Below are 14,282 nucleotides of genomic sequence, written 5' to 3'. Positions count from 1 at the left end.
GCTTCCCCAGTTTCCCCTCTAAAAAAAGGTGCATCCACTTGCCCTTGGGCATTAGGTATTTGTCAGTCAGTCCCACTTAGGAGCCCAGTGAGACCCTGGAGCAGGTCTTCCTGGAAACTAAACTAGGGCATATGGAAAATTAAGGTGAGACTGGTGACAGCCAACATTGCTTCACTAAGGGGAAATCATGCCTAACAAATTTGGTGGCTTCCAATGATGGGAACACAGCAGTAGTGGATAAAGGAAAAATGATTGATGTCATCTACCTGGACTTGTGCAAAGTGTTCGACACTGTCCCACATGACATCCTTGTCTCTAAACTGGAGAGACGTGGATTTGACGGATGAACCGCTCAGTGGATAAGGAGCTGGCTGGATGATCACATTCAGAGAGTTGTGGTCAACGGCTCAATGTCCAGCTGGGGATTGATATCAAGTGCTGCCCCCTCAGGGGTTGGTGTTGGGACAGATCCTGTTCAACATCTTTGTCAGTGACATGGACAGTGGGATTGAGTGTGCCCTCAGCAAATTTGCCAATGACACCAAGCTGTGTGGTTCGGTTGATACGCTGGAGGGAAGGAATGCCATCCAGAGGGACCTTGACACGCTTGTGAGGTGGGCTGATGCCAACCTCATGAAGCTTAACCATGCCAAGAGCAAGGTCCTACACCTGGGTCAGAGCAATCCCAGGCACAGCTACAGGCTGAGCAGAGAGGAGATTCAGAGCAGCCCTGCGGAGAAGAACTTGGGGGTGCTGGTCAATGAGAAACTTCATATGAGCCAGCTTCAGTGGCCGCTCCAAACCCAGAAAGCCAACTGTATCCTGGGCTGCATCAAAAGGAATGTGACCAGCAGGTCAAAGGAGGTGATTCTGCCCCTGTACTCTTCTCTTGTGTGAGACCCCAGATCTGGGGTTTCCAACCCAAGAGGGTCATCAACATGTTGAAGCAAGTCCAGAGAAGGGCCGTGAAGACAGTCATAGGGCTGGGGCACCTCTGCTGTGGAAACAGGCTGAGAGAGTTGGTTTGTTCAGCCTGGAAAAGAGAAGTCTAAGGAAGACTTTAGAGCAGCCTTCCAATACCTATAGGGAGGCTACAAGAACTCTGGAGAGGTACTTCTTACAAGGGCATGTAGTCATAGGAAAAACAGGAATCACTTTAAGCTGAAAGAGTATATTTAGATTCGACATTAGGAAAACATCCATAATGTGAGGGTGGTGTAGCGTTGGAACAGGTCAGCCATGATTCTCTGATTAAAGACAGGCCCTTGATTGAAGTTACAAAGTGTTTGACTCAAGGAAAAAAAAAAAAAGTTTTATCTTCATATTAGAGGAGCTTTAATTTTCCCACATCTTGGTCCCATCTAAGGACCAAAACAAATTAAGGAAGTCAAGAAGCCATTCCACAGAATAATGTAACTGTGGACCTGAGATCAAGGAAGCACAAGAAATGAAGTAGACATGGTCCAAGCTGCAGCAAACCCTGGAGGAGTTCACTGGGATGAACTCCTTCAGTTATTTAAGCTGACTTGGATTCCTCACACTAAAATATTATGGAATCAGCACTTTCAATGTTTAAAGCAGATATGATGCCCTCAGATTACTTAAACTGACTCCGTTACAAGCTTTGCTTGTCTTGTAACTCTCACATGGACTCAGATTTACATTCTTAGAAGGACATCCCTGGATTTCCAATTCAAGGTGGTTTAGGTTGAAGCATGCTTAGAAAAAGCTGCCAAGAAGTCTGTGTGTGCCTGTTTGGCTGGGCACAAATCCTTCCTGAATGGCCTCTGTGGCCCCTGACTGTGCCCAAAAAGCCCTCAGGCAACTTGCAGCTGCCAGTCTGCCAAGGGAACTCCAACATTTCTCTGGCTGCTGATGCTCAAATTCAGTTCATTTTCCACCCTAGCTCTTTGCCCTACTTTTCTTTCTGCCACTCTCCTCTTCATACCGAGGTCCCTCTGCCGCTATACCCGTGCATGTGTGGGAGAATGCCATTCTGGTCCATCTGGGAGATTTTCATTCTGTTTGAAGTGAAATGTTTATTACAACTTAAACCAGCAGTGCTGCTCAGCTGATACACATGGGCTGCAGAGTACTGGGTAGAGTGGATTAGAAAAGAGATGCAGGTGAAAACCCAGGCTAGAACAAAAAAGGAGCATAAATAGTTGGTTACACTTTCACACTAAATCTCATTGGTCAAAGCAGTCAAAGAAATAAAAACAGAATCAAGCAAACTAGGAAATCTGAGTGACAGATTAAAGCAGCCTTATTAGACAAATACAACAGTAAGTCTGTATCTGTAACTAAAAGGGCAATATAACCACCTTTGATCATTGAGAAGCTATACAACATTCTTTCATGTTCTTCAAAGGCAAAAAGATGTTTTATTTACCTAATGTCATTTATACCCTTGTTTGCCCTACCAGAGCAAGATCTAGAAATATTTCTGCTTGTGTGGAGCACAGTGAAAGATAAGAGCCCATAAAACAGTCAGATGATATGACTCCTAGCCATATGTTAGCCTGTGGGTAGGAACAGAACAACACAGGGGATTTAGACCAAAGTCTGCAAGCATAGCAGGCATAAACCAGAACCAGGTGTGCCCCTATGGGCTGCTGTCCTTTAGTGTCGATCCTTCTTCAGTATTGTGTTGACATCAGTGGGCTTTTGGTGTGAGTGTGCCCAGTTGGCTCCTTCGGAAGTTATTAATGTGAACAGCACACTGCCAAGACGTGTATGAAAAGCAGGGTTTTCTGCTGGGTTGTCAGACTTGCCAGGTCAGCGTGGAGCAGGCCTGTGTATGGCTGAGGTCAGGACAAGCATCAGAAGCTCTGATGTCTTTACTTGGGTTTCACGGATCTCTGGCTCAAGAAAAACACCACTGAAAGCAGCATTTTAATTTTCTGAGAAGAAGACTGCATGCACTCTTGGAGGGAGAAGGTGAATGAATATACGAAGCTCTTTGTAATCTTACAATGAGAATTAGGAGAAACAAAATAGGGAAATTAAACTAGCCAAATCTGTCAGGATCTTATTTGTGGCCATAGTGCCCCCCTGAGGTATCTGTTCAGATAGCTGCACGGCTCCCAGTAATTTTTAAGCTTACGTATTTATATAGCAGTGTACATAAACCCTAAAGATCTGTCTTGATCTCCTAACCCTGACCGGTTCTACTACTGGTTCTACTCGGTGCGCACCTCCGCGCTGAAGGAAACTTCCGCTTCTGTAGGTTTCAGCCACACGCAGCAGGTATTTTCCAGGCACAAGCTGCAGTTGCCTTGCCAAGAGTGTTTCATTTCCACGCTCTCGTAGCTCCCCTTCGTGGCGAGCACGCCTAATGACCTGCCGCTTCCAGGGAGGCAGTTTCGGTCACGGGGCAGAGTTTCTGTTTTTCAGTTAAGACGCAGGAAGAGGGAGCACGGCTTGAGCCGGCGGCACAAAGGAACCTCCGCAGCGCTCAGCTCCTTCCCCCTGCTTGGTTCCTTGCCGTACTTGGGTCTGAACCAGGAGGGAGGCCAACTTACACCTCTCTCCCTGAAAGTGAGCCAGTGGTCCTGGCCTTCATCAGCAATTAAGGTCTGATATTTTGTTCCCTTAGTTTCAGTAACAGCCATTCAATACTCAGTAAGATGTACCAATCGGTCTGATTATACTATCAATCACTTCCCTCCAAGATATTTGTGCTACCTCAACTACACCATTAGGATAGAATATCTGAGTAAGATGGATTGCAGCACTATACTTTTGCTTGAAGTACAATACCCATTCTCAGCAGAAGACGTAGGCTTTTATGCAAAGTCATTCTGTCTCGCTAGGGATTGAGCCAATGCCCACTGGGATCACTGGGAATATTTCTTCTGCCTTGTTTTCCATGCTGATAGGTTAGTACTTTCTAAAGCATTTTTGTAGAAGTTGGCCTAGTCTGCTCAGGGGAATTTGAGCAACTACACTACTATTATTTGCTACATCTTTTTAACTCAAGAAGTTATTTTAGGCTATAAATTCTTCAGGGTAAGAAATTTTCCAGCCCTTGCAGTGCTAACATATTTGAAATCATCAAACAGCAGTAATACTAAACAGTTGCTAAGTTTGTGTTAAGTCTTCCAAGAAACTGGCTTCACATCTCTGATGTTGGATAAATGTTCACATCTCCAAGGAGGGCCACTTTGCCCCAGAGAACTTAATGATCACCTCTGACCACTTATTTAGCCTGTGCCAGCCTCAGATCTCAGCCTAGATAACTTGCCTTTTATTGCTCCAGCTCAAGCACCTGCGTCACCCCACTCTCTCTTCCTCACTCCTCCTTGCCCCCATTCCAACTACACCTTAGCCTATGTCAAAGCAAAACTGCTTTTGACGTCTTCCTTTCCTTTCCAAGTATTTTTGCATGTATGTTTTTATCATTACTTCTTTCCACTAGTTACTTATATTGTAAATCCTAGGTCACACATCAGTTTGGAGACAGTGAGAAGACCTTTGTCCTTCATTTATTGAATTTTCTTTGAACTGTTCACTAAAGATATTTCCCCAGCATAAAATCACAACATGTTCAGAATATATCAAGGTCTTGCATCAGAGGACATTTTTTTCTAGGTCACAGCATATCAGCACTGAATTAAGCTTTTATTATCTTGAACAGTAGCAAGTGTAATTATTTGGTCACACATTATTTTGCCATCCTTGACATTTCTAGAAGGTTCTCGGGGAAAGCCCAATGCATTTTTAATCTGCTCACAGGGAGTAATAATCCTAGTTGCCTTGACACTTCAGGGAGATACAATCTGCAGTAGGTCTACCTCTGCTAGATTTTGCACTCTCCCCTTGTGCTAGTAAAGCTATCAAGTAGTGACTTCTGTGTGTAAAGCTGTGTTTGAGCTTGCTCCCTACTCCTTCTCTCTATACCATTTAGCTCTGAAGTTTACAGAGTGGCAGAGGGAAGAGAAGGGTAGAGAAGAATGTAATAGCCCTCCTGGGCCAGCTGCCTTTCCTGTGTTTTGATTCACTGAGCAAGTAGCCAGGAGAACTAGCCAGACTTTATATGCAGCTTTCTTTCTCCGAGGGGAAAAAAACCAAAATCCCACCAAAACCCACCCACACAATATGTTGGAGAGGCAGAGCTGTTTTACAGGCTGTTCCTTATTTGGTCCATTTGCTACAGCTTTCACAACAAGCACCCAGATTCCCTTAGCTTTGAAACATTGGAGAAGTTTAGATACCTTTAGTTTGAGACATGATTTATATAAACTTTTCAGTAACTTTTGGTTTCAATAGTTTCTGAAAGGTTAAAATATACCAAAATCAATGTAGGGACTTTGGTTAGAAGTGTATTTTGGGGTCTCTCTCTCAACTTGATGAGGAAACTGGCCAGCAATTTGAGTGCAAATCACACATACTGTTCTAAAATGGGGACCTAAGTGTGTGAGTGCAGATGTAGGCACATAGCTTTAATACCCAAGACTGAAAATATATTTCAGTCTCATATGTATCATTGTCTCATGGCTGTCCCAGGAGATGCAGGGAGATGTCAAGGGGCAGTTTATTCCAGATGTCTGCCATGCTTCTGCTGCAGCCACAGACAGTGACTGATAGTCTGTCTCACTTTGGAAAATGCTTAGTTGTAACGCTAAGTTCTGCCTTTACCCCCAGATACTCAAATGTACCAAAATATATGCTACCACGGCTTAAAGAGCATGCATAGGGTCCTCAAGCATGCTCTTAGCCAAGAAAGCTTTTTAAAAATTAAAAATTAAACAAAAACTGTCCCTTTGCACACAGGTTATGATTTATTCATGATTCTTGAAATGCCATTATGATGGGAAGACGAGAGGACACAGCAGAATAGCCAAGGAGACCATCTGCAACCTCTCTGTCTTTCAGCTGTGTTTTAGGAAGACTGACATTGCCTGGAGTACACACTGCAGTCACTGTCTCATCAGCTGCTCTTTCAGCAAAGCAGTCCTCACTCCTACAGCTCTTTCATGCAGTTACCACATACTAGTATATCACAAATAATTTTTTCAGGCAAGCTGCCATATCAAATTCTTTCTTTTGCGGGTGGTCCTTGAGAAAAGTAGGGCTCCGTCTCTATTACTAGTCTTGATAACAGACTGTTTACAACATTAGGGTTCAATGGTCTAGATTTTTTTACCCTTGCTATAAATTGCTTGTCTAGACAGATTTGGAGCTCCAATCTTTGTAAAAGCAGGGCTTTGACTCAGTACTGATATAATCCACTGATTGAGTACATCATTTTGTTAAAAGCAGTCTTACTCCGCATAGTTCCCATTTTCTTTAGTCTAGCAGTCTTGAAGACTGACTATATTTTTTTCTTGGGTGATTGTCTTCTTTGTCTGAACATAGGACTAGTTCAATAACTGAAATCTGTGTGACTCAAAGATTTGCTGTTTGCACCCCACAACTGTAAATTGTTTTAGGTTGGATCCTTTTTACTCAAGAAACAGTGATCTAGAGAAAAAAAAAATTAAAAGATCAAGCAAACAGAAAAAAAAATCACCACCCCCAAAAAACCCCAATAGTCAAAGTAAAAATACCGAAAAAACATAACTTATAACTCTGTACTGGCCTACACATTCTTAGTGGATACTTGCGGTGTGATACTGAAGAGGAGCTGAAGTTCAAAAATACCTGATTTTCCACAAACAGGGGCCCTTATTGAACCCCACCTTCAAGAGAACCCAAGCTGCTAACGCTTTAGCATCACACCTGCATGACTGTGCACGTGCTTTGCAGAGGGACAAAAGCAGGGGAATATAACCAGCATGAATGTATGAAAGAAAGAAAATGAGATCCTCATAATGTTTTCCTTTGTGTGCTACACTATACTTTCAGACCCAAGTCTAACTGTCACAGCAAGAACAGGCGATACAAATTTGGAGTTGTGTATTCAGTGCTCAGAGAAGACATGTGGTCTACAAAATGAAGGGGATGGCCCAACTGGCTTTCCTCCAGGCTTATGCACTGATGGCTGATCCACTCACTGACTTCTCCAAATGGCCCAGGGAAGAGAAACTTCTCTTTGTGGCCTTACATTAACACACCATTGGAAAGAACACCCTGAAGATTGCAAATCAGCAAGATCCCAGCCTAATATTGTGTAAGTGATGAGGTGAAAAGTCAAAACATGGCTGCTTTAATAGAGTGACCATGCAAAAGCAGTGAGTAACAAGATCCTCCTGTTCCCCAAGAGAAACAACTCTACACAAAGCCAACTGCCCAACTTCAGTAACATCCTGCAAGAGCCACACAGCATGCACAACCATAAACAAATGTGAGACAAGAAATATGGAATTGTCACTTGTCATAGATTACAGGACTTGTAAACCTTGGAAACCAAGTTTCCACTGCTCGTGAATGTCCTCCTGTGCTGGTGCTATTTCTGCTTTATTAGAGTCCGTATATATCACATAAGCTGGTGGCAAACACACAGATCTTTTGTCAATGTGGAGAGAGTAAAAGGGTGTTCTTTAACCTGACTTAGGTAACTCATGTGAAAATTAAGAGAAAACAAGGGAATTTGTAGCTATATTATGTGGTATCACAAGAAGTTGCAGGCACAGGCATCCTTAGGTTTGCTACTGCTGCCGGTGAATCCCCCACTGACTTGAGCAGAGCAGCAGCAGTCACTGCTCTGTAGAGTTGCTTCACCCTATTGAGACTAACCACACATGTAAATCAAACGTAAAAAGAGCTGCCAGTGGTCAAGGTCTGAGTATGTGTTTGGAGCAGAGAAATAAGGGAAAGAGACATGTTCTGCGTTTCATGCTGTATCTGTGAACATATTGCTCGAAAATATGCATCCATTGAGAAATGAGCACTTATACCAGCAGAAAACCAAATTTTGGCTTCCACATTCAGGCCTCCTGTTGAACGTGTATTTCCCATAGGAACTTCAGCTTTTGGCCCCCATGTAATACATATCATATATTCCATACTTATTTGCTGCAGAACTGCACAAATATCACACTTAGAGGATTGTAGTTTTATCACTTGAAAACAGTCTTTATGAAGTGTTGGACAAACCATTGCTACTCCTTGTTTTTCAAACCAAAAATGCTGAAATGTCCAGGACAGATGTTGCATTTTCACTTCCAGATGTTTTCTACATTGAGTGGCAATATTCACCAGTAGGGGGAGGTTCAGTCATTTTATATGAAGGCATGAAGTACAAGAAGCCATAGGGAAATATACAAGCCATTTAATTTAAAAGGCAATGAGATGTGATGGCCAAACATTACAAGAGTAGCTCTTAAAACATTTCTACAATCATTGAAAGAAATGTTTTCTTTTTCTGCAGAACAGAATGTTGTCATTTGATGACAAGAAATTAATTAGAAAACATTTAGAAAAGACTGAACTGATTTTATACTCTAAGAATTGGTGATACTTTGGCTTCTGAACCACAGAATTGATAAAAAAACCCACAAACTTTATTCACTGCTTTTATTTTTAGTTATGGTTGTGAACACCAAAACCAAATGCCTCCCTTATTCCTTCCTTAAAAACCAGCAAACTTACTCTGAAGCAGACACTTCCACATGCATCAAATGGAAGTTAAAGCTTCTGCTTGCAGACCATTAAAACTAGTAGGCAAGATTTCTTTTGGGGGCTGGGGGTGATATTTATTAAACTTTATCTGATGCAGATATAATCACAGCTATTTCATCTCAGGAATTCTGAAGAAAATTTCCATACAAGAAGGACCTCCCAGACAAACACTGCTGCCGCAACACTGCAGTACTCCCACGTCTCAAGTTTTTCTAGTGTCTTTCACGAGTATGCCTCAAGTACTATCTTTATTCATAGACAGGATTTCATTTTCAGCACAAAGAGTAATTTAAAATCCCCTCTCAAGAGAGAAAGGAATTATAATGTTGACACTGACATACTTATATAAAGATCCATGTTTGCTTGTGTTGTCTTTAGAACACCAAGTTCTAAAACCTTGCCATTACATATGAATTGGAGCTTATTCTTTAAATATATATATAAAATCAGTGTGGGCTTAGGGATTTTCTTTTTTTCTTTAATTTTTTTTTTTTTTTTACAGTGGCAGCACAGAAAAAGCATTGAAGTTGCAAATTTCAAAAGTTTTAAAAAAGAAAAATCTAAACAAGAAATCCATAAATACAGAATAGTTACAGTATATTAAAATTTCACAATTTTAGGTGTGAGACAAGCCTTTTTTAATACTGGGGTTTAGTGACGCTGATCTCTAGTAAGCTATTTCTCCATTTCCAATGCTTACATGAAAGAACTTAAGTAAGTGCATCATCAGCTTCATCGAATTCAATGGCAGGACCTGGGATCCCCTGTGAATAAGGCTATTTTTCATGACATTTGCAAACCTGGATCAAATCTGGTTTTAGGGCAGGCAAGATATACATCGTTTTACGTATCACAGCTTTAATTGTTTCAGCAACAAGTGTAGGAGGCATGTGCAGATAGGTGGGACACTGTAGTGCTGTATTGTAAGCCTATATAGCATTGCCTGTATATGTCACTAGCTTGAATGCAGCAGACAGGAATTTCTGAAGCCAGTAGGATTCACTTTGTAATTTTGGGATGGAACAGAATGGAATAGAATGGAGCAGAACAGAACAGAACAGTTGCAACATACCTACAATGATTACCTAGTCCAACTACCTGACCACTCCAAGACTGAGTTAAAGTTCCAAAAGTTAAAGCGAATTATGAAGGCCATTGTACAAATGCCTATTTTTGAGGCACTGACAGGCTGGGGCATTGAACACCTCTCTAAGAAGCCTATTTCAGTGTTTGACCACCCTCTCAGTACCATGCAGCTTTGAGCCATTCTCACTCATCTTGTCACTGGATCCCAGGTTGATCATCAGCTCCCTCATCATGTCCCCTCCTCAGGAAGCTGCAGGGAGCCATGAGGTTGCCCCTCAGTCTCCTTCTCTCCAGCCTAGACAACTCAGAGCCCTCAGCTGCTCCTCACAGAACACAGCTCCAGCTCTGTCACCAGCTTTGCTTCTCCCCTCTGGGTGCAGTCAAGGACCTCCACATGCTAATTAAACTGTAGGACCCAGCACTGCACAGAGTGCTCAAGGTGAGGCTGCACCAACACTGAGTGCAGCAGTTAATCACCTCTTTTGACCAGCTCGTGATGTTGTGTTCAATGCACTCCAGGATGTGGTTTGCCCTCCTGGCTGCCAAGGCACACGGCTGGCTCCCATCAAGCCTGCTGTCAGTTAGCACTTCCAGGTCCCTTTCTGCAAGGCTGCTCTCCAGACACTCCACTCCCAATTTATACTTGCACCCAGTGTTACTTCCACCTCAGGTGCAGAATCCAGCATTTCGAATTGTTGAATTTCATCCCACGAATCACTGCCCAGTGCTCCAATCTACCCAGATCGCTCTGCAAGGCCTCTTGTCCCTCAAGAGAGTCAACAGCACCTCCCAGTTTGATGCTGTCAACAGGCTTCCTAACGCTGCATTCAACTACTACATCCAGATCACTAATAAACCTTTTGAACAGAACTGGCCCTAGAACTAAGCCTTGAGGAGCACCACTGGTGGTTGGTCACCAGCCTGATGTAGCTGCAACCACTACAACGCTTTGAGCTCTGCCCTTTAGCCAGTTCTTCAGCCAGCATATTGTGTACTTGCTTATCCCACAGTTGCACAGCTTGTCCAGGAACATGCTGCAAGGGACAGTATCAAAAGCCTTACTAAAATCAAGAAAAACTAACTCCACCACCTTCCCTTCATGCACTAAATGAGCGACGTTATCACAGAAGGACTTCAAACTAGTTAAACATATCTTTCCCTTTGTGAACCCATGCTGACTGTGCCTGATAGTGTTGTCCTTGAAACACCTTTCAAGTAGCACCAAGCATGATCATCATAGGTATCCAGAGTCAAAAAATGTGCTTTCTGCATTCATCTAGGAACATAGAATTGTGTCATATCTTTTGCCCATGCTCCTGACTCCTCCAGCTCATGTCAGATATTCCAGAGGAGTAAGTCATTCACAGGCACTGGACAGAAACACATTTTTTGTAGCTGCAGGCTTCCAAAGGTCACAGTATCACAGTATCTTAGAGATTGGAAGGGACCTCAAAAGATCATCTAGTCCAATCCCCCTGCTGGAGCAGGAACGCCTAGATAAGGTTACACAGGAACATGTCCAGGTGGGTTTTGAATGTCTCCAAAGAAGGAGACTCCACAACCTCCCTGGGCAGCCTCTTCCAGTGTTCCGTCACCCTCACTGAGAAGAAGTTTCTTCTCAAGTTTAAGTGGAACCTCTTGTGTTCCAGTTTGTACCCATTTCCCCTTGTCCTATCATTGTTTGCCACTGAGAAGAGCCTGGCTCCATCCTCGTGACACTCCCCCTTTATATATTTATATACACTAATAAGGTCACCCCTCAATCTCCTCTTCTCCAAACTATAGAGACCCAGCTCCCTCAGTCTTTCCTCATAAGGGAGATGCTTCACTCCCTTAATCATCTTAGTTGCCCTGCGCTGGACTCTCTCTAGCAGGTCCCTGTCCTTCTTAAACTGAGGGGCCCAGAACTGGACACAGTATTCCAGATGAGGTCTCACCAGGGCTGAGTAGAGGGGAAGGAGGACCTCTCTCGACCTACTAACCACCCCCCTTCTAATACAACCCAGGATGCCATTGGCCTTCTTGGCCACAAGGGCACAGTGTCGGCTCATGGTCACCCTGTCGTCCACCAGGACCCCCAGGTCCCTCTCCCTTACACTGCTCTCTAACAGGTCGTTCCCCAGCCTATACTGGAACCTGGGGTTGTTCCTGCCCAGATGCAGGACTCTACACTTTCCCTTGTTATATTTCATCAAGTTATTCCCCGCCCAACTCTCCAGCCTGTCCAGGTCCCTCTGGATGGCAGCACAGCCTTCTGGCGTGTCAGCCACTCCTCCCAGCTTAGTGTCATCAGCAAACTTGCTGATAGTACACTCAATTCCCTCATCTAAATCATTGATGAATATATTAAATAATACTGGCCCCAGTACTGACCCTTGAGGCACTCCACTAGATACAGGCCTCCAACTAGACTCCGCCCCATAGACTACAACTCTCTGGCTTCTCTCCTTCAGCCAGTTCACAGTCCACCTCACTACCCGATCATCCAGACCACACTTCCTCAATTTAGCTGCGAGGATGCTGTGGGAGACCATGTCAAACTCTTTGCTGAGGTCAAGATAGACCACATCCACCGCTCTGCCATCATCCATCCACCGTGTTATTTCCTCATAAAAGGCTACGAGATTGGTCAAGCATGACTTCCCCTTGGTGAAGCCATGTTGACTGCCCCTCATAACCCTCTTATCCTTGATATGCCTTAAGATGGCACCAAGGATAAGGTGTTTCATCACTTTCCCAGGAATGGAGGTGAGGCTAACCGGTCTATAGTTACCCGGGTCCTCCTTCTTGCCCTTTTTGAAGACAGGAGTGACATTTGCTTTCCTCCAGTCCTCAGGCACCTCTCCCGTTTCCCAAGACTTGGTAAAGATGATGGAGAGCGGTCTGGCAATGACCTCCACCAGTTCCCTCAGCACCCGCGGGTGCATCCCATCTGGACCCATGGATTTATGGATGTCCAGATTGCTCAACTGGTCTTTAACCCATTCCTCATTGACTAAGGCAGACCGCTCCGTTGACCTATCTTCATCCGAGGTCTCAGCAGTACAGGGCTCTTCAGGACTGCCTCCGGCAGAGTAGACAGAGACAAAGAAGGCATTCAGTAACTCTGCCATCTCTGTATCTTCTGTCACCAGGGCACCCGTCTCGTTCATCAGCGGGCCTACATTGCCTCTGGTGTTAGTTTTATCTGCCATGTATTTGAAAAAGCTCTTTCTGCTGTCCTTGACCCCTCTCGCCAGCTTTAATTCCAAGGAGGCCTTAGTCATCCTAGCAGCTTTCCTACATCCTCTAGCAGCAGCCTTATATTCCTCCCAAGTGGCCAGCCCTTCCTTCCATGACCTGTAAACTCTCCTCTTCCACTTGAGCATACCCAGCAATTCCCTATTTAGCCACGCAGGTCTCCTGACCCTCTTCCTTGACTTCCTACGTGTCGGGATGCTCCGATCTTGAGCTCGGAAAAAGCAGTCCTTGAACATCAACCAACTATCTTGGGCCCCTTTCCCTTCAAGCAGCCTAGCCCACTGGATTTCCCCTAGCAATCGCTTGAAGAGGCCAAAGTTTGCCCTGCTAAAGTCCAGGGTTGCGATTCTACTTGCTATTCTACTGACCCTACCACACAAGATCCTGAATTCTACCATCTCGTGGTAGCTGCAACCAAGGCAGCCCTCAACCTTCACTCCTTCAGCCAGACCCTCCTTGTTAGTGAGGATGAGATCCAGCAGCGCACCTCTCCTGGTTGGCTCATCCACCATTTGCATGAGGAAGTTATCATCCATACACTGGAGGAACCTCCTGGACTGCGGCTGGGTTGCCGAGTAGTCCTTCCAGCAAACATCAGGGAAGTTAAAATCCCCCACGACGACCATGGCCTGTGACTGTGAGGCCGCTCTCAGCTGCCTGTAGAAGGCCTCGTCAACTTCCTCACCCTGATCCGGTGGCCTGTAACAGACCCCCACAACAGTATCGCCCCTGCCAGCCTGCCCCTTAATTCTCACCCACAGACTCTCAACTCTCTCATCATCTGTTCCCGGACAGAACTCAACGCATTGTAGCTGCTCTCGCACATAAAGAGCAACCCCACCACCCCGCCTGGCTGGCCTGTCTTTCCTGAAAAGGACATAGCCCTCCATGACTATATTCCAGTCATGTGAGCTGTCCCACCACATCTCTGTAATTGCCACCAGATCATAATCTCCCGACTTAACACAGGTTTCTAGCTCCTCCTGCTTATTTCCCGTGCTGCGCGCACTGGTGTACAGACATTTCAGGGAGCGAGCTGAGCACACCGATTTCACCCTAGGATTACAGGAGGCCTCCCAGTCATCATCAATTCTGGAGCGCTGTCCCACTGAGGCAAGCCCAGCTACAACCCCATCCCCCTTCGAATCTAGTTTAAAGCTCTCCAAATGAGCCCTGCTAATTCGTGCCCCCGCATCCTTTTGCCTCTGTGCGATAAACCTTTCCCACATGCCAATGTCCAGACTGGTGCCCTATAAAACCAGCCGTTATCAAAGAATCCAAAGCCCTGCCTGCAGCACCAGCCTCGAAGCCAATCGTTTATGGACTGAGGTCCAGTGTGTACTTTACATCTTGAAAGCTTCCTTTTTTAATTCTTGTAAATTCCCTTCACT

The sequence above is a fragment of the Neopsephotus bourkii genome, unplaced genomic scaffold (genome assembly GCF_033783945.1).
Source record: "Neopsephotus bourkii isolate Nb327-2 ecotype Australia unplaced genomic scaffold, CSIRO-AGI_Nbou_v1 NB_1759, whole genome shotgun sequence".
Classification (NCBI taxonomy): domain Eukaryota; kingdom Metazoa; phylum Chordata; class Aves; order Psittaciformes; family Psittacidae; genus Neopsephotus; species Neopsephotus bourkii.
The sequence above is the reverse complement of the archived record's forward strand: the minus strand, read 5'-3'. Positions refer to the sequence as shown.